Below are 19,186 nucleotides of genomic sequence, written 5' to 3'. Positions count from 1 at the left end.
TCAGATGCGCCGAAAGTACACTTAGAGGCGTTCACAACGAGGCCGTGCTGCTGAAGACTTTGGAACAGAGCGCATAGATGGTGCTCATGATCTTCAGGTGTGAGGCTGGCGATGAGGACATCGTCAAGGTACGCAAACACAGTAGGAAGACCCCGTGTGACCTCAGAAATGAACCGCTGGAAAGTTTGAGCCAAATTGCGGAGTCCAAAAGGCATCCGCACGTATTCAAACAACCCAAAGGGCATCGTGATGGCGGTCTTAGGTATATCGGCGGTCTCGACAGGGATCTGGTGGTACGCCTTAACAAGGTCCACTTTGCTGAAAATTGTGCAGCCGTCGAGGTGCGATGTAAAATCCTAGATGTGAGGTAGAGGATAGCTGTCGTGGACAGTCTTGGCGTTCAACGCTCGATAGTCCCCACAAGGACGCCAGTCACCAGGATCACGCTTTGGCGCCAAATGCAGCGGGGAAGCCCAAGTGCTTGACGACGGGTGAATAATGCCGAGCTGCAGCATGTGGTCAAACTCCCGTTTAGCAATAGCTAGGCGGTCTCCGAACAGGCGGCGTGGTCGAGCGGCTGCCGGTGGACCCCGGGTGACGATGTGGTGTGTCACCGTATGTTTGGGCGGGTGAGTGAGGTTGCACGGTTTAGTTAACTCCGGGAAACGCGCCAAGATTTTTTCGAACGGTGTGGAAGGTATCAGCATGCGGATGACCATTGGAGCGATGTCGGACAGGACTCCCGATATGGAGAGACGAGTCTTACCATCTATGAGGCGGCGCCGCCGTACGCTGACGTCCAAATCGAAGTATGAGAGGAAGTCCGAGACGATGATCGGTTGAACCACGTCTGCGATGACGAAAACCCACCGGAAAATGCACCGAAGGCCGAAGTCGAGGGTGAGAGATCGGAGCCCATACGTTGCTATAGACGAGGCGTTGGCAGCACGAAGCACTTGCCCCTGTGACTTTGAACGATCAGCTTTAGTCGGGGGCACAACGCTAATTTCCGCGCCCGTATCTATAAGGAACCTGGCGCCCGATAGCTGGTCCGTGACCATGAAAAGGCGGCTGGGACGAGAAGGGAGATCACACGCCGCCGTCAGTGATCCCGGCAGGCGTTTCCCTGCCACGAACATGGGGGTGTACACTTCGTGGCTCGGTGTCGGAAACGCCGGTGGTACCAGCAGAGGGGTGGAGGGCTGGGACTCCGAGCATCTCGTGTGCGTGGAAGAGCTCGACGACCGGAGCGAAGTGAACGAGTCTCCTGCAGGGGGCTCCGGAGTGCGGCAATGGAGACGGCGAGTTCGTCGATACGGGCCTCAAGGCGCGAAATCACTGTGTCTGCTGGTGGTAAGACAGCGTTGACAAATGGGGAGGTCGCTTCATGAACCTGATCGGCGAGCTCCGCCAGGCGGTCGAGATTGACGTCGCCGGCCGCCGCGAGGACGAGGCGTATTGGCTGAGAAAGGCGTTGGAGGAAGAGCTCGCGAAGCAACGCTGAGTGGGCAGAGACGTCGTGTTTCCCAAGAAAGCTGTCGCATTCGGCGCAGTAGTTGGGAGGGGCGCCTGTCGCCAAGGTCCCCCTCTGCAAGGAGCTGCTGTAGGCGGACGCGTTCCGAAGGCATGAATCGTTCCAGCACCTTGGTTTTAAGGTGCTGATATGGCGTAGTGTCCGAGGGGTTGGAGAGGACGTCGGAGAGCTCGCTGGCAACGTCAGGAGGAAGGACGGAGGCTACGTGGTAGTAGCGTGTCGTTTCCGAGGCGATGCGGTACAGGGAGAATTGCGCCTCGACCTGATGAAACCAAACTTGCGGGTCCTGTGGCCAGAAAGATGGGAGACGCAGTTGCACGGCCGAGACGTCCTGCGGACGTGAGGCTTGTTCGGTTGAGGGTGCATTCGAGTCAGTCATTGTCTTCGTCCGAGGTCACCACTTGTAGGCTTATGCCACAGGAGCGAAAGAGAGACACGCCTGAACGATAACCGATGCCAGCCCGGAACAAGAGCCGTGGTTTCACGTTCCACGGCCTAGCGCCTTCTTTATTTTCTTCTGTCGCCATCGCGCGCTCTCCGGTTTGCGCGCCGTTCGAACGAGGGCGCTACAAAATTAAGGCAGCGTAGTCGAGCATGCGTGAAGTAAGATTAGTTAAGGCCATGCCAGAGTCTTTGAGCAGGGTCGGCGCCACGAATTGCTTCCACATCTCGCGCGAGATGTCGAAACGTTCGTGCCGATGTTTACCCAGCATATCAGCATGGTTGGCGATTCAGTAACATGGCTACCATAGGTGGCCAGGAAAGTTCATACATCTTGTGCGAGGCTGATACACCAAAAGCTACCAGCAATCCCACCTGTGTAGGGCACTCACACTACCACGGTACAAGCAGCAAAGTTATTGTGCGGGTAATGACAATGGTGTCCACGCAGTTCATCAGGTTGGGAGTTAAGCCTCGTTCTCTCAACGGCGCAGCTGCTGAAACCACCGGTAAAAAAACTTTTGGTGTCCGCAGGAAACCACGGGTGGGTACGCGTTACGGGAATCGGGCAAGCCCTAATACCGAATAAAACAGGTGCGAACGTTAAACGAAAAGTTTGCTGGAGGAAGACGAGCATGTGATTGGCGTAAAGAAAAAGGGAGACTAAGAAAATGTGCGATAGAAAGAGAAAAAGGAACAAAGACAAAAAAATAAAAAGGAGAAATAAAAAAACAGACAAAAAAATACATGAAAGAAATACAGAGCAAGACCTAAAAATTGTGACAAATGAAGAAAACAAGATGAGCAAGAAGGAGAAGGACAAGTAAAAAAAAGGGAAGACAGAGAAGTAAAGATATGAAGAGCGAGGAAGAAAGAGCTGGAGAAATAGAAAAGGAACATAAAAAATAAAATAAGCAAAATAAAACAGAGATAAAGAACGTATCTAGCTAATGAAATGTAAATACTTTGCTTCAACGTTTCGGATATGGGTTTCAGCCAAAAGAACGCTTTGGATGCCGTCTGCAGTTATCTTCAGGAAACAAAACGAAGGCGACTTTAAATTCCTTTATTCGTGCTATTATTATTGCAGTAACAAAATACTTTCAAAAAGACTTACTTCATTTTTACGGCCAAGCTGCTTAGGCTGTGGGTTGTTCCTTCCTCTATAAGTAGTAGTAGTAGCAGTGGTAGCAATAGTAGTAGTAGTAGTAGAAGTAGTAGTAGCAGCAAATAGCCACCTAGTTTATAAATTGCTCAATTGATGGCGTTGTGTGTATATGTCCTTGATAATAATGCCACTACATGGCGTGAGCAGTTTTCGTATAATTGATTTCTTATGATTGACGGACAGACGGATGGACAGACGCTTCGCCCCACTCATCCTCATTTACTCCGTGAATATGCTGTGATTTTTTTCTTTCACTTCAATTTCTATTCAAAAGATATTTTTAATGTCGGACTTGCATTGGGAAAAACGATTATTGTGCTATTTTTCATTTATGCGCGTCGTCCTGTTGGTAATCAGTATTAGGTCATCAAAGTGTCTAACAAATGTCATATAATCATCTCTTCCACCAGAGTGGGTATGAGCCATGTTATAGACAAAAACAAAGAAAATCCTCCAATTTTAATATGCTCTCCTAGGGAGCCTTCTAATTATGTCATTGTCACCGGGATGCGCCTTTACATTCCAGCACCGTTCCACCCGGTGACTGCAGCGCCACGGCGAGCCATGGCGCGAACTTATACGAGTGGCCGCGCTCTAGGTGCTTCTCTGACGACCGCGCGTGGCCCAGGTACCAAGAGAGAGAGAGAGAGAGAGATAAAGATGCGAGGAAAGGCAGGCAGGTTAACCAGACGCACATCCGGTTTGCTACCCTGCACTGGGGAAGGGATAAAGGGGAGAAAAGAGCTTGCAGAGAGATGAGAAGGTACACACAATCACGAGCACACTCGGGGAGCACACACACTCTACAGGCGGTCGCTCAGGTTTGTTGACTTTAGGTAAAGTAGCAGTGCTTTAGTTGCTTTCTGCGCAACTGAGGCAGATGCCCAAGGTCCTAGTATCTTCTGCACACAAAATGGTCCGGGGTCAAGTTGATTCAAAACCATCCGGAGCTGGCATCGCTGTGTGTCGTAGCAAGCGCAGCTGCACAGGACGTGTTCGATGGTCTCTTCAGCTCCGCAGTAGTCGCATGTAGGATTGTCTGCCATACCAATGCGAAAGGAGTACACCTTTGTAAATGCAACATCCAACCAAAGGCGGCATAACAGTGTCGCATCGGAGCGGGAAAGTTGTGATGGTACCTTTAGCTTGAGCGAAGGACCCGGTTCATAAAATTGACACCTTTGGAAGCTGGTAGACGACCAGAACGTGCGTGTGAGATCTCGAGCCAGCAGGTAAAGTTGTCTTGCTGCATCATTCCTTGATAGAGGAATCGGGACTACACGGGTTCCTTCATGGGCTGAGTGGGCTGCATCATCGGCTAATTGATTTCCGGTAATACCGATATGTCCAGGCAGCCATTGATATATAATATCATGCCCTCATGCTAGAGCTTCATGATGGCAATGTCTTATTTCTTGTACCAATTGGTCATGACTCCTCCTACGCATGGCAGACTGCAAACTCTGAAGCGCTGCCTTCGAATCACAGAATATGACCCATTTTCCAGGACGTTCTTGAACGAGATATTGTAAAGCAGCCCTTATAGCAGCAAGCTCTGATGCCGTAGATGTAGTCATATGCGACAACTTAAACTTGATTGTCATTGCTGCAGCCGGAATTACAGCGGCACCTGATGAGCTGCTGGACGAGATGGACCCATCAGTGTATATCTGCGTTCGGTCTAAGTACAACTCATGTAATAATAGCAGTGTTGCTTGCTTCAATGCTACTCTGGAGTGATTGCTTTTCTTTTTGATTCCCGGAATTTCTAGACGTACTTGCGGCTGGTCGAGGCACCACAAAGGACATGCCATTCTCGCAGCTGGCGTATATCCTGATGGAATGCTGTTTAGGTGCTTGGCTATGACGTCTGAAAACGTAGCACGTGGTTTTCCGGAGGGTAGAAGGGCCATGTGGTGGTCGGGGACACGGCTAGCATGTCGAATGTGCGCTCTGAGGCAATCCACAACTCTATATGTCCTGACCGGATGGTCTTTGGCAAGCATGATTGTGGCATAAGTAGAAGCGCATCGGGGCAGTCCTAGGCAGATACGCAGTGCCTGACCCTGCAAACTCTCCGATGAATGAGTATTCGATTTGCAAGTGTTAGTCAGTACCGGCAAGCTGTAGCGCAATATACCCAGAAATAGGGCCCTGTACAGCTGTAGCATGGAGGCCACAGAAGTTCCCCATGCTTTCCCGCACATGAATTTTATTATATGCACAATAGATAGCAGTCTCTTCTTCAAGTACGCACAATGTGGGCTCCACGAAAGACTTCGTGGAGCCCACATCGTCGATTATTACGCCCAGGAAACGATGCGTCCGTGCATATTTGACACTCTGCCCATTGATGAAAACAGGGTATGGCGTCATTGGTTTGCGTGTAAACGCCATCAACGCGCGCTTCACAGTTGATATATTTAGGCCTTGTTTCTGAACGTCATCACAGTAGGCTGTTGTGAGGGTTGCTGCCCGCTGTATTCGTGCACACACTGAGGGCAAGTAACTGCAGCACTCCAGAGGCAAATATCATCGGCGTATATGGATAGGCACACCGACTTTGGCAGAACCTTCACCAGACCAATGAGGGCAACATATAACAATGTGGGGCTTAAAACACCTCCCTGAGGTACTCCGCAGTAGTTGTAATGTTCAGCAGTTGTACCCTCATATGCTCGCACAAAGAAACCCCTGCCAGTTATATAATCTTTTATCGATTGAAACATTTGTACACCAATGCCCATTTGCTGCGAGAGAAGTGAGGATGGCATCGAGAGCTACATTATTATATGCACCCTTCACGTCAAGAAAGAGTGCCACTGATATGTGCTTGCGACTTTTTTCTTGTTGAACAAATGTCGATAAGTCAAGGACACAGTCGATGGAGGAGCGGCCCCGACGAAAGCCTGCCATGCAAGAAGGGTATTTGGTGTATCGTTCCAAGTACCACTCGAGACGAAATAGAACCATTCTTTCCATCACTTTTCCGAGGCAGCTTGCGAGGGCAATAAGGCGATACGCTGTCAAGTCCAATGGTGATTTTCCCGATTTCAAAAGTGGTATTAATCGACTTATTTTCCATTCTCGGGGAACACTGCCACTGAGCCAGGGGTTGTTGAAGCATGTTAAGAGTTCTTTTCTGGCTTTTTGTCCAAGGTGTCCCAACGCACTATAAGTAATACCATCAGGACCTGGCGATGACATGCGCTTAGAAGCGACTAACGCACCTTCCAGTTCTTCCATGGTGAATGGAATGTCCATTTCTGGTAATCGCGTCTCAGAAACGATCACGGCGTCGATGATCTCGTTCATAACATTCCCGGCAACTCTCGTGCAAAATTCTCCAGCCACCTCGAGTTCTGTTTTTCTATGATGGAGTGCCAAAGCTTTAAAAGGGTGCCGTTGTTGCGGAGAGGAGCGAAGACCACGAACTGTTCTCCAGATATACGACAGTGGTTTATGAGGGTCTAGAGATTCGCAGAATGCTTTCCAGCGTTCGCTCTCCAGCTTGTAAATGCGTCGTTGAATCTTTTTCTGGAGCCGCCTTGCTTCCCTCAGATCGTAAATTGATCTTGTGCGTCTGTATCGTCGTTCAGCACGCCTTCGTATAGCTCGTAATCTTTCCAGTTCGATGTCAAACTGTGCTATTTTAGACGAAAATGGTAATTTACATTTGGACGCTTGCATAGCTTCCGCTATGGTATTTTCCAGGCTGCAGGCGAGGCCTTCTTGGCAAGCTTCCTCAACACGCGATGTAAACATTGACCAGTCAGTGCCAATTGCAACACCGGAAGAGAAATTTTTTATGATACCATCGATCGTCACGTAGGTGGGTATGTGATCACTCCCATGAGTCTACATATCGCAAAACCACTTAACTTTGTGAGAGAAGCACCGTGACACCAATGTCAGGTCAAGATAACTGCCATACGTGAGACCCCGCAGATATGTGGGGGTACCATCGTTCATGATAGAAAGGTCGTAATCGGAAGCAAATGTAACAATGTTCCGGCCCTTGGCATTCATCCTAGTGCTCCCACAAAGCATGTGATGGGCGTTGAAGTCACCGGTGATGATCCAAGGCCCATCGGTCCTCATTAGAATGTTTTTTAATCGGTCGCAGTCAAATCGTGATGACGGAGATTTATATCCACCAATAAGCGTGAACGAAACTGCATTCTTCTTTACACGAAGACACATGTACTGATTGTCGTCATTTGAACTTATTGGGTGCGAAAGATAAGTCGTCTGTTCGAATGTAAACAATTACTTTGCTTCGTTCTTCGCAAGTGGCTGAACAAAAAGCTTCATAACCGGACAATCTATAAGGCGTTGATACGTTTGGTTCACATATGACAAGTATAGGGAATTGATTGGCCCGAACAAATTGGCGAAAGTCCGAGATACGGGACTTCATGCCTCTGGCATTCCACTGAAAAAACGACGCGCTTTTAACTTCAGTGCGGAAGATGAGATTTTGTTGAGCCATTGTGATTATACGAAGTTAGCAAGAACTGGATTCAGTGCATCCAGTATTTGCAGTGCACTTTTAGCAGACGGAGATTGTATGCTGCTCAGTAGCGTGTGAATCGTGGCAATTAATGATTGCACGATTGCAGTCACTTGCCTGTGTTGGTTGGAAAAATCTCGAACCAGGATCGCGAACTGGCCGTCATGAAACTCCTTCGGTTCGCTTGATGCTGCTTCCCTTTGAAGTGCAGGCCACTCTGTCGCAGTTAGGGTATGCTCACTGGCTTTGTCCTTTACAGCCTTTCCCACGGCATGTGGTCTGGGAGGCAAAGGAGGTGGTACTGATGAGGGATCTGGCAAACGTGTCGAGGAGGTAGCGGGCGTCCTTGATGACCGACGCCGACGTGAACGACGCCTTCTGACTTTAGCTGCGACTTCTCGATGAGATGAGTGATTGCGCACCATCTCCTTCAGGATGGCAATTTCCTTCTGAATCCACGAGCAGTCCTTCGATGTGGCTTCATGGGATCCATTGTAATTAGAGCTTTTCTTGACAGTTGCGACGCACTTATTCGCTTCATGGTGCTCGGCGCAGCGGTGGCATACCACCGAATTCTCGCAGACGCTGCTCACATGTCCAAGTTTCATGCATTTACGGCACTGGAGAGGCTTTGGAATGAAAGGCCGCACAGCATGTCTGAAGTACCCCACCTTCACATGAGAGGGGAGTGATGTGCTCTTAAACGCAATCTTCACACAGCGAGACTTGCCTAGTCGGGTGACATCAACAATTGGAGTATCAGTTGTTGACTTGACAAGAAATTGTAAGTCATTATTGGAAATAGCCACATCTATGTCGTAGATCACGCCGGTTACTACATCACATCCCAAGGGAACGTGAGAGCGCACCTGGTTGCCGTCCAAGTCAGTTACACTGCGCAGAACGCCCAACGCACTTGCGTGCAAAACGTCCACAGCCAGTATATTCTTTCTGGCGTTCACTCTCATGTCCGTGATCTCATTGGGCACGACCGTTTCCAGAGACCTCGACACAGACTGTCTGTTGAGGCGCTTCATGCTGACGGTAGGAAGTGCAGGCAGAAACAGGATGGTATAAGTGTTCGATTTTGGTACCTCACTTACAGTTTGAATAGTTGAGGATGAAGATGTCCTCATGTTCCTCCTCTTCGCTTTGCCGCTCAGCACAAGTTGGAAACCGTCATCTGAGAAGTCCTCACTGCTGAGATAGTAAGCATGAGTATCTTCACTGTCGCTGTCACTCGCTTGTCCCATCCGCTTCCTGTAGGCGGCCGCCGCTGACGCCGCTGGTGCCGGCAGGTGCCCTGGGTGGTCTACATCCATCCCCTCCAAGGGAGCAGCGAAAACTGATCAACAGACTTAAATTACAACTGAAATACGCCGGAGTTAGCAGAAGTAGCTCCTATTCAAAACACACTTCTTCGTCTTCTCCCAGGTACCAAATTGCGCGAACATCCCTAGGCTCTTTAGTCTTTAGCGGTGCGCCCGCACTGGATGGAGCGGTGCGGGTATGTAAAGCATAGCGTTTCCTAAAATTAACTAGAGGTCACTCTGGCATCGCGATTGTTCAGCGACCATGGGAATGATGGGTAGTACACACATTTGCCTAGTCTTCGTACTTGCGGGCGGCGAATCGTACTCGCGATTTCGTTTATTACTGGTTACGGTTTTGTTTTGAAAGAAAGAACGAATCCTTTTGAACTTAGGGACTTGATTCGAAATGGTAAGCCTAAAAAAATAAGGTTGTGAAGCGCAAACGGTGAACGTTTGCTAATTTATGTTTTTGTGAAAAAACAGCTCTAAGCCACACGAACACACACGGAGCCAGAAGCAGGCCAGAAGTACGAAGATTAGACAAATGTGTGTACTACCCATTATTCCCATGCTCGCTGAAGCGCCGTGTGTTGCAGCTTCCATAGACACTAGCGCCAGAGTTCCCTGTAGTGTATATTGAGAAACTCTATGGTGTAAAGTACAGTGGCTAGAATAAAGGCGCCGCTGGCTGTGTTATGTGTGTGTCAGCGCTTCCTCTATTTCGTGTTTGTGCGGCGGTTTGTATAATTGCGATATTATTCCTTGCGAATATGGTGATGCATGAGTGCGGGCTGTTCTCTGACGTTAGTTCTGAATGCGCGGTGCGCTCTCACGCGCTTTAGTGAACGCTGTCGCGCTGCACCGTATTTGATCCGGATTAGTTTAGACCGTGTAACGGTGACTAATACCGATTTTCCTCGAGAAATTTTGATCGCGCGCAACAACTTTGTCGCTGCTGCGCTGCACAGCATCGAGTTTGACCCAGACGCCCTGACCGCGATTGTCTGTGAGACACTCGCGGTATGAGCATCGCATTATTTCCACTACTACCAGAGGTAGTCGAAGTAGCGTAGAGAAAAAAAAGCTGTGACTGCGATATTCCTTGTCAGTGATCACATGCGAATGCTTACACCAAGTCTAACCGATAATCGATAAAAATGAAGGACATTGTCATCTGTGGGTGTCATAGACTTAGCATACGAAGTTTCAGAAAATATCTCCAAGCCCATCACAAAATTATGAAAAGTACATTTAAAAACTTTTGACATTATGCATGGATATTTCGGCACAACTTTCAATAGTGAAACATCAGCCTTAATTTTATCCGCTAATAATGAACTTGGGATAGTGAAACATATGGCATTGGCATTAGAGTTCTCAGAGTGCAGTTTGTCAATCTAAACAAGGTCACTGTTTTTTTTTTTCAGTATCCGTGTAATGCCTTTATAAAATACACTCAAGAAGCTTGCCAATCCAAGCGCAAAGCTGCACAGCGAACTGGTGTTGAGAGTACGGAATTTGTACAATGTAATTTCACCCATGTCGCATTGCTGTATTGAAGGGAACCAAACTGCTCGAGACTACAGCAGCAGCGGCCTGTAAATCCCTCCAGAGTTTCCTTCCACAGTTTCAACCACATGGGTTCAATAGTGGAAAAACATGACATTTATGCCACTTGGTTTTAAAACTCTATCATAAGCAGAGACTACGATATGCATTTATCTTGGTTTAAATACTCTTTGTTGATATTTCAATGGATAAGTTGTCTTGAGGTAACACTGATATTATTGAGAATAAAATAACTTTGAAGAATAGATTTAATCGCTCCGCTGCTAGCCTCTTTTCTGACATGCACTCATGACAATTGCATGAATTGGCAATTGTAAGAAGTGTCACCCTAGTATCAATCTACCAAGCACCACCCTTTCAGCAAAAGTAACTTCATGGATGTGACAGTATCTATTGAAACATTATTTATTGTGTGGTATGAAAATAAAAGACAAATCTTCTGCTAACACCATAAACATACAGCAGGCAATGCCAATTAGAAAAGAAAAAATGATCAGGGCAGAGCCAAGTGAAACTTTGAGGGTGAGGATGCAGTGCAGGAGAAGTGGACTCCACTCCCAGTGTCACAGAACGAGCGCTAAAAATAGGCGCGCCGCAAATTCTTGCGGTAACGCGCGGAAGAAACGCCGCGAAGTCAAAAGAAAAAAAGGGAAAGAAAAAGAAAACAAACGGCCAAGGCTCCCCGGGCGCGCGCTCTCCCTGCAGAAGCGTGGCTTCATCGACGAACCTCCTCACCCCGCATCGGCGGCCCAGCAAGCCCGCGATTTTTCTAGAACGAACGGGGCGGGGTCATACCGAGTTGAATCATCCTCCGGGGAGGGCAGTCGAACCGTCTCGCACCTCTCCCCAGCTTTCGCTGCGCATCGCGCCGACGAAATGAGGAGAACTTTCTGGAAGGCGGCGCGGAAGGTATTTAATCGAGCAGCCGAGACGAGAAAGCAGGAGGAGACGGAAGTTAGCGCCAGAGCGCGTAGGGATTCCACCGTGTAGTCGGCGAAGTTTTTGGTCCGTAGGGACGAGGCCGGAGGTGAAGAGGATTTCCACCTGAGGGGTGACGACTCGAGCTACCGGCAAGAGTGTGTTTACCGCTATCGAGCGAAGACGCGGGGCAACAGCTGCGTGTGTGAAGCCGACGTGTTCCGGCGAAGACGTTGAAGTTGGAAGAGTGGCCAATTGAAGACGGGAGGTTTCCTGGAAGAGAAACTTCGAGAGCTGCGGAACGACAACAACGCTGGACTTTGAGTGAGTGATTCTCGGAAGAGTATCATTCAGACTTTTGTCCCAAGGACTTTGGACTGAATAGGTTTTATATCTCTTTAGTCTTTAAGTGTCTTGGTTGTTCAATGCATGCGACTGCATTGTAGTGCGTATTGTTGTCTGTGTCCGTTGTTTCAAGTGTGGTTGATTGTACTGTGTAGTACGTTGTTTGTTTGGTGACGTATTGTATGTAACTATTGGGGAGTGTACATTCTCGTGCATTGCTTTCGATCTGCCAATTTTGAGAATATAATTTGTTGTTTATCAACTCTCGGCTCTGACTTGTTCTTTGGGCCACAGCCGGCGTCCGCTGGCTCGCCAAAAAGGACCACTTCTAAATTGTCCACGCTTTCGTGGTGCGGTTCGGGGGGCCGATACTTCGGCCCTTGGAATTAGCCCGGCGATCGCCTCCCTAATAAACGGGACCTGTGTGACACCCAGTCGAACCGTGCAAAAAGAAAAAAAAAGATCTTGGTTTGGTTCACAATGTTGTTCTTGCTGCTGACATGTTTGACCAAATTTAATCTTCAGTGGGGAATTCATGCGATGTGCATTTTAATGGGGCTGCCTTGGAGTTCTTGCTTTTACAGAGAAATCAAAGGTTACGCTCTACATAACGCCAACGAATAGCCAACTATAATACATAGGCTACACATGCCATCATCCATGACATGGCAAAGAAGAAATATTCGTCAGACAGGCAAAGCGTTTAAGAAGCGTATGTAGTGACAATGATCACTATGCTCACCAATTAAGCAAGTCAAAGGAGCCATTGGGCGAAATGACCGGCACAACGCTCTGAACAAAATCCAAAATGAAGCTTGCAAATTAGGAAACCATCACTAGCTGAACATGTCCTGTAGAAGAGCTTAACAAGCCACTAGCCTTTGCAATCAAATACCGAAACGCACTTCCAAACCTAAATAATATCCAGCATTAACAAGCAACGAGCCGCTTCAGAGGCTGATATACAAGAAGAGCATGTGTTACCGAGCTGTTGCACATCGCAGGTTGGTTTCAATTCCAACAGGTTAATCATCTCACATTGCAGTGCTACTGTTTATGTATTGTAGTTGGACTACCAACTGCTTTTCGACAGGTTTCTAGCAACGTGTAAATAAATCTGGAACATTTAGCAGAGCCATGTACAGCCATGTCCCCGACTGTGTATAGTGCATCTGCAGCCAGGCCTAATCGGTGGAACCTTGCGCAGTTGCGGGCTACGACGTGGCGTGCCCAAGAGCACGCGTGACCTAATAGACATGCTGGGCTGCTATGCACAAGTGACCATGTTGAAAGGTGTGCCTGTTTAACCAAAGATGCATGTTTCCTCGGGGCACTTTCAGCATGTGGATTTTGAAAGATGACGCGTTTCGACTGATAACACATGCCTGTCTAGGGACTTGTTACGGTGTCTGGTGGAGTATGATACTGTTGGCATTGCGAAACTTCTTTAGCACCAGGCACTCTAGTTCCAAACTGAAGTACGTAGCATGAAGGAGGTAAAGGAATAAGCGCACCTGCCGCCACAATTCCGATTTCAAAATTTTACATATAATTGCTAACATAACTAAATGAAGACATGACTTCCCCGAAATGTCATGTTCTACAAAAAGTGAGCGCTCTTTTTGGGGAAGTCATACCTTAATTTGTTCATGTTACGAAAGTATGTGAAATCATAATTTGTGGCAGCAGTTGTGCTTTCTTTCACTGCTTCGTGCACTTTGATTCAGTTTATACCTGGAGTGGCTGGCACTGGAGAAGTTTCGCGATGCCAAGCGTTCGGCAGGCTACATCACACTGAGGCAAAGTAGAAACTGAAGGTGAGGCATGCCCGCTGTTTCATACCCAAGAAGCCTGCTCCCACGACCCGGGAAGGCCTCAGTGTGCTGGGAAATATTCACATTGCAGAAAGTATACGCCATGTACTCAACAAAGGCGCAAAATTGAACCACAAACCTCTTTTGCTGGCTCACTAATTACTGGCATTGCACTGACAAGTTGCCGCGAAAGTCGATGTAGCAGTTAAGGACTACTGCTTACAAGACAGTGTCTAAGCTTTAGCCAGAACAGGGGACTCTTCGTCAGGAGGATCCTATGGTGGGTGTTATCGTTCTTCAAGTGCAACAATTTGTCTCAATTTCAAGTGGATAAAAGTAGCGGCTCCGTAGCAATGTATGTAGATTTGTGCAACTTCAAGGCAGGGCAAGCAGTCTAGAAGAACTTTGTTAAGTTAAAAGTCGTCAAAAAAGAGTTTTGAAAATCAAGGCAGTGGCTCCGAGTAAGGACTTGGAACTTAGCTATTAGCAGAGTATAATGCATACTGCAACTAGCAAAAACAACACCCTTTCTGTGTCTTTTACGGCCAAGACGCATAAGCCGGGTGTTTCATTCAGGACGGTTGTGAGTGATTTATTTACCTGACAGAATGTGATTAGTCAGTTTTTAATGAAGCGGCTGGAATCGGTTGTCATGAGAAACCATATGAAACTGAGAATTTTCCATGCGTCACCCACTTTCTTCAAAGAATCTTTCGATGGGTACTTGTTCTTGGTTGATGTTGAGGACCTATTTTATTCTATCCTGCAGAGTGAATTGTTTTTCTGCATAAGAAGTTGCATAGACAAGAGTGGTGTGGTTGCCTTCAGGAATGCCGCGGACATGGCAGTATAAGCTTTTATGGCGCTTCTCAAGTTTTATGCTAGTCGACTTCATTAGCGATTTTATATTAAGAGACGAGGCATTTTCGTAGGCTCGTGTGTAGCTCCAGTGTTGTGAAGTATCTTATGTTTGACCGTAACCATTTTTATGACGTTCCACCAACATTTTAATTAGTGGGCGATTTTGGAAGTGCTTACGCATGAAATTTTTTTATTATTTTAAAGCAACTAACCACGGTCACATATTAGCCCATTGTTAAGAATTTTTAGCAGGCTTTCGCAGACTGAAAAAAGATTGGTGCTTACGCATCAGTTGAAAGCTTGTAGCTCTTTGCAGTTTTTGGCTTAGCGCATTACCTTGCAGAGTCGTCACGGCTGTTGGCTTTTTTTTTTTTTGTCTAGGTGTGCAAAAGAATTGCTTCCATGCGAGTTGATGCATTCCAATACTGTAGAAAGGGCCATAGCTCAACAATGCACGGAGTACGCATGTGCAGAGTCGTGCACACCCGTTATGCAGAAGACTATTCAAAACCAATTGGATTGGTTGTTTGTGGTTGGTTTCCTTCGCATGCTCCTTAACGCTGTAGCTGAGTCGCTCCGGCAGACTATCAAGAGAGAACACCACGGTACTGCAGTAGAGCAAGAGCGCAGAACCGTTCTGCACACAACCTAAAATGGTTCCAAGCAGAGATGGCACGCCGATTCTTTTTTCTGTACCACGAAAATCCTCTCAGCTTTTTCATATCAGTATACTATCTGATGTAAGTAACAAAAGTGGGTAGGCAAGAGACACGCCAAGTCATACACAAAGTGTGTTAAGAAGGTCGTCTATGAATTTCTTCTGTTGGCCGGGCAAGAATATGCGTAAATGAGCGTGTACAGAAACATGAGATTTCGTTGAAAAATAAAGATGGGGCACATTTGCTGACGCATTGCGATTCTCACAAGTGTGAGCCGTACCTGGATAGGGTTTGGATTATGCGTGGATGCATTCTGTATAAAATCATGAGGTTCATTAGTTATCAGTGATACTTTATTGTCTATCTGGTAGGTATAGAGAACAAGTTCACAGATTGTGATTAGTTAGTATGCTTTCAATGCGAGCCTAGCTTACTACACGCGTGTGTGCCCATAATTTTCGATGCAGGATATGATGAATAAACAGTCAAAACTTTGAGCTCCCCTAGACCTCTTTCCTCATTATTTCGTCATGCAAAACAGCCACATCTTTGTGGCTTCTACAAGAACATGGACCGATTAGAATAGCAAAGAGTACTTCTAACCTGACCTTTGTTTCTCAAAAATCTGTAGGGGCAAATTTGACATGAAAGAGAGACACGGTGCCTGGGTGATGCAAACCAGGGAGACATAGGGCCATGACAAGTTACCGATATGCAATGACAAGGAGAATGAATGCAGTGATTGTGCGAGCATTCCAAGCTAGAAAAAGGCTAGGAGCGATCAGTGGCCTCTGTCGCACAAGCCATAAAATAACAAAAGCAACTACCGTCACCTCCGCCACCATCTGGAACGTAAGAGCACTACCAAAGGGCTGCATCCACAGTTCTTCCGCACAAGGTTACGGCATGCAGCTCCATAAAAGTAAAGCGAGGGCACATTAATGTTTCAATGTGGTAGTGTCAGAGCACATGCTCAAATCTGTTGCGGCCAAATTAGAAAAAAATCACTGGTTTTTTACCGAGTCGTTTTAGAAAACTTTAAATCGGTTTGAGGACAGCGTTTCTTTCTATAGATATTTGCTGGTGAATGGAAATTCTTCGTTAGATTAGAAACAGCGTAAGATGGTTTCGCTAGATCAAGTTTTAATAGTATTTATTAGTTAAATTTACTCATTGGGGAGACATGAAAATTTTGCAAACTGGGGATGGGTGCTGGAGACGATGTTCTGACGAGTGGACTTGTCTTTTACAATGCACAACCAAATTTCGAGAAGCTTCGTTTATTACAAGAACCATATTACTTTATCATTGTGCCACATCCCAAAAAATGAAGTTATGTATAATATAGAGGAGCCGGAGAAATGTAACTTGATGCTACTTAATATTGCGAACACGCAACAACAAAGACCAAGAACTTGTACCGTGCACCGACTACAACTGCTTTTCTTGCACGCTTGTCTACTGACGCAACCAGCAGCCATGGAAGTAATCACCACAAGAGCTCACAGAAAGGGTTTGAGCATTCGCACGTGCGATAATACCGGTGTCACACGGGCACTTTCGATTGCAATCAGCTAGGGCGTCTGCGCCAAACTTCATCCGGCTCAGCAACGACAGACCTGTCAATCTCGATCAAAAGTATTCGAGTGACATCAATATCAGTCACCGCTAAAAGCCCAAATTAATCGGATCAAATAAGGTGCAACCGTCATCTAACTGCAATATAAAAGGGTACGACGTAGCAAACAAGAACCGTGTGACAGTGGTGTTGTCAGTATAGTGCGTCTGACCCTAAATCTCATTCGGAAGTATGTCTGCACAAAGCACCCGGCACCAAGTGCATGATCGCGCCTACGCAATTCAACGCTACGGCTCGCATGAACCAGCCAACAATAACGTATTATCAAATGTTCAGGGAATTACATTTGTCACACAAACCACCACACAGCACACACAAGACAGCCAGCACTTGAGTCTATCCCATCAACGAGGGATGTTGGTCATTCAACGCTACCGCTTGCACGAAACACCCACGGCGCTCGATCTCCCCCTTTGAAGGATCGGTCAGCCGAGAATCACTATCGCATCGCCATATTCGCAAGGAATAATGCCGCAATCCATACACGCCGCCACACAACACCAAAACCAACGTTGACCATAATAGAAAAAGCGCCGACAGTCGGCGCACCACTAGGGACTAAAGCGCCTATAGGCAGCGCGTGGTCGCCAGAAAAGCACCTAGCGCGCGGCCATTCGTATTAGTTCGCGCCATGACTCACCGTGGCGCTGCAGTCACCGGCTGGAATAGAGGATGAGGGGGTGCTGGGGGAACTGCAGAATGGGTTTCGGAAACACAGGAGGTTGGAAGACAATCTGTTCTCACTGACGCAGTGCATTGAAATAGCAGAGAAGGAACACAGGCCCCTGTGGCTAGCATTTTTGGATATCAAGGGAGCGTACGATAGCGTGGTTCAAGAGGAATTGTGGGGAATACTGGACACACTAGGCGTGGAACATGTAGTCACTGATGTTTTAAAGGGTATCTATAAAGGTAACAAGGTAGTTATAAAGTGGGAAAAACAGGTATCCAAGCCTGCAGAGGTAAAACGGGGCCTTAGGCAGGGGTGCCCCCTGTCACCCTTATTATTCATGATGTACCTACAAGGATTAGAGGCAAAATTAGAGGGAAGTGGACTGGGCTTCAACCTCTCTTTAGTCAAACAAGCAAAACTTATTGATCAGGCACTACCAGCATTAATGTACGCAGATGATATAGTGCTAATGGCCAACAACAAGGAAGATTTGCAGAGATTGATGGACATCTGCGGTAATGAGGGAGATAGGTTAGATTTCAGCTTCAGTAAGGAAAAATCAGCAGTCATGATTTTCAATGACAACGAAGGTAGTGAGCTTAGAATACAGGAGGTCACGCTAGAGATAACAGATAAATACAAATATCTGGGCGTATGAATAAGCAATGGGACCGAGTATCTGAGGGAACACGAAATATACGTGACGACTAAAGGTAACAGGAATGCAGCAGTCATGAAAAATAGGGCACTGTGGAATTACAATAGGTATGATGTTGTGAGAGGAATATGGAAAGGGGTCATGGTTCCTGGGCTGACGTTCGGCAATGCGGTCTTGTGCATGAGATCAGAAGTTCAAGCAAGATTAGAAATTAAGCAACGTGGAATAGGTAGGCTTGCTTTAGGAGCTCACGGGAATACACCAAATCAGGGAGTACAAGGTGATATGGGATGGACATCATTTGAGGGCAGGGAAGCTAGCAGCAAGATAAAATTTGAGAAGCGATTGAGAGAAATGGGGGAAGATCGTTGGGCTAGGAAGGTTTTCAGCTACTTATACATGAAGAATGTCGATACAAAATGGAGGAAGCGAACCAGGAAGTTGACTGGTAAATACTTAGAAAACAGCAGGTGGCCAAACCAAAAAGAACTATCGGTTAAGAAGAAAGTGAAGGAAACGGAGACTGACATGTGGAGAATGGGTATGATTAAGAAGTCCGCACTAGAGGTCTATCGAACGTTTAAGCAGGATATTGCCAAGGAAAGGATCTATGATAATACTCGGGGTAGTTCTCTACTGTTTGAGGCCAGAACGGGAGTACTGCGAACCAAGACATATCGGGCCAAATACGAAGGGGTAGACACAGTATGCAGTGCGTGTGGAGAGGAAGAAGAAACTCCGAACACTTGATAATGTTCTGTAAAGGGCTTCACCCTATAGTTCAGGATGATGGCGCAGAGTTTTTCAAAGCACCGGGGTTTAGGGACCGGGAGGGCAAAATAAACTTTAAGCGGGTAGACTTAACTAGAAGGAGGTTATCTGATTGGTGGCTAAAGTCAAGGCACGAGTGAAAATTAAACTCTTCACTGCAAAGTACGAATCCTCAAACTCTTTTTTAAGGAATAAAATAAATATAGTTTTTGGTTCATTAGATATTACGGCTTGGTGGCGCTGGCCACCGCCCGATCTAAAGGGTACAGCCATATCCATCCATCCATCGGAACGGTGCCAGAATGTAAAG

At 47.0% G+C, this 19,186-nt stretch overlaps 1 protein-coding gene across 1 annotated transcript in view; it reads left to right on the top strand.

The window, feature by feature from the left end:
* LOC142771850 (major facilitator superfamily domain-containing protein 4A-like) overlaps positions 1 to 19,186 on the top strand; it is a 421,560-nt gene that overhangs the window by 69,567 nt on the left and 332,807 nt on the right. The window lies entirely within an intron of this gene.

This window comes from Rhipicephalus microplus, chromosome 9 (assembly GCF_043290135.1).
Source record: "Rhipicephalus microplus isolate Deutch F79 chromosome 9, USDA_Rmic, whole genome shotgun sequence".
Lineage (NCBI taxonomy): Eukaryota > Metazoa > Arthropoda > Arachnida > Ixodida > Ixodidae > Rhipicephalus > Rhipicephalus microplus.
This window is presented reverse-complemented; position numbering and strand designations above follow the sequence as displayed.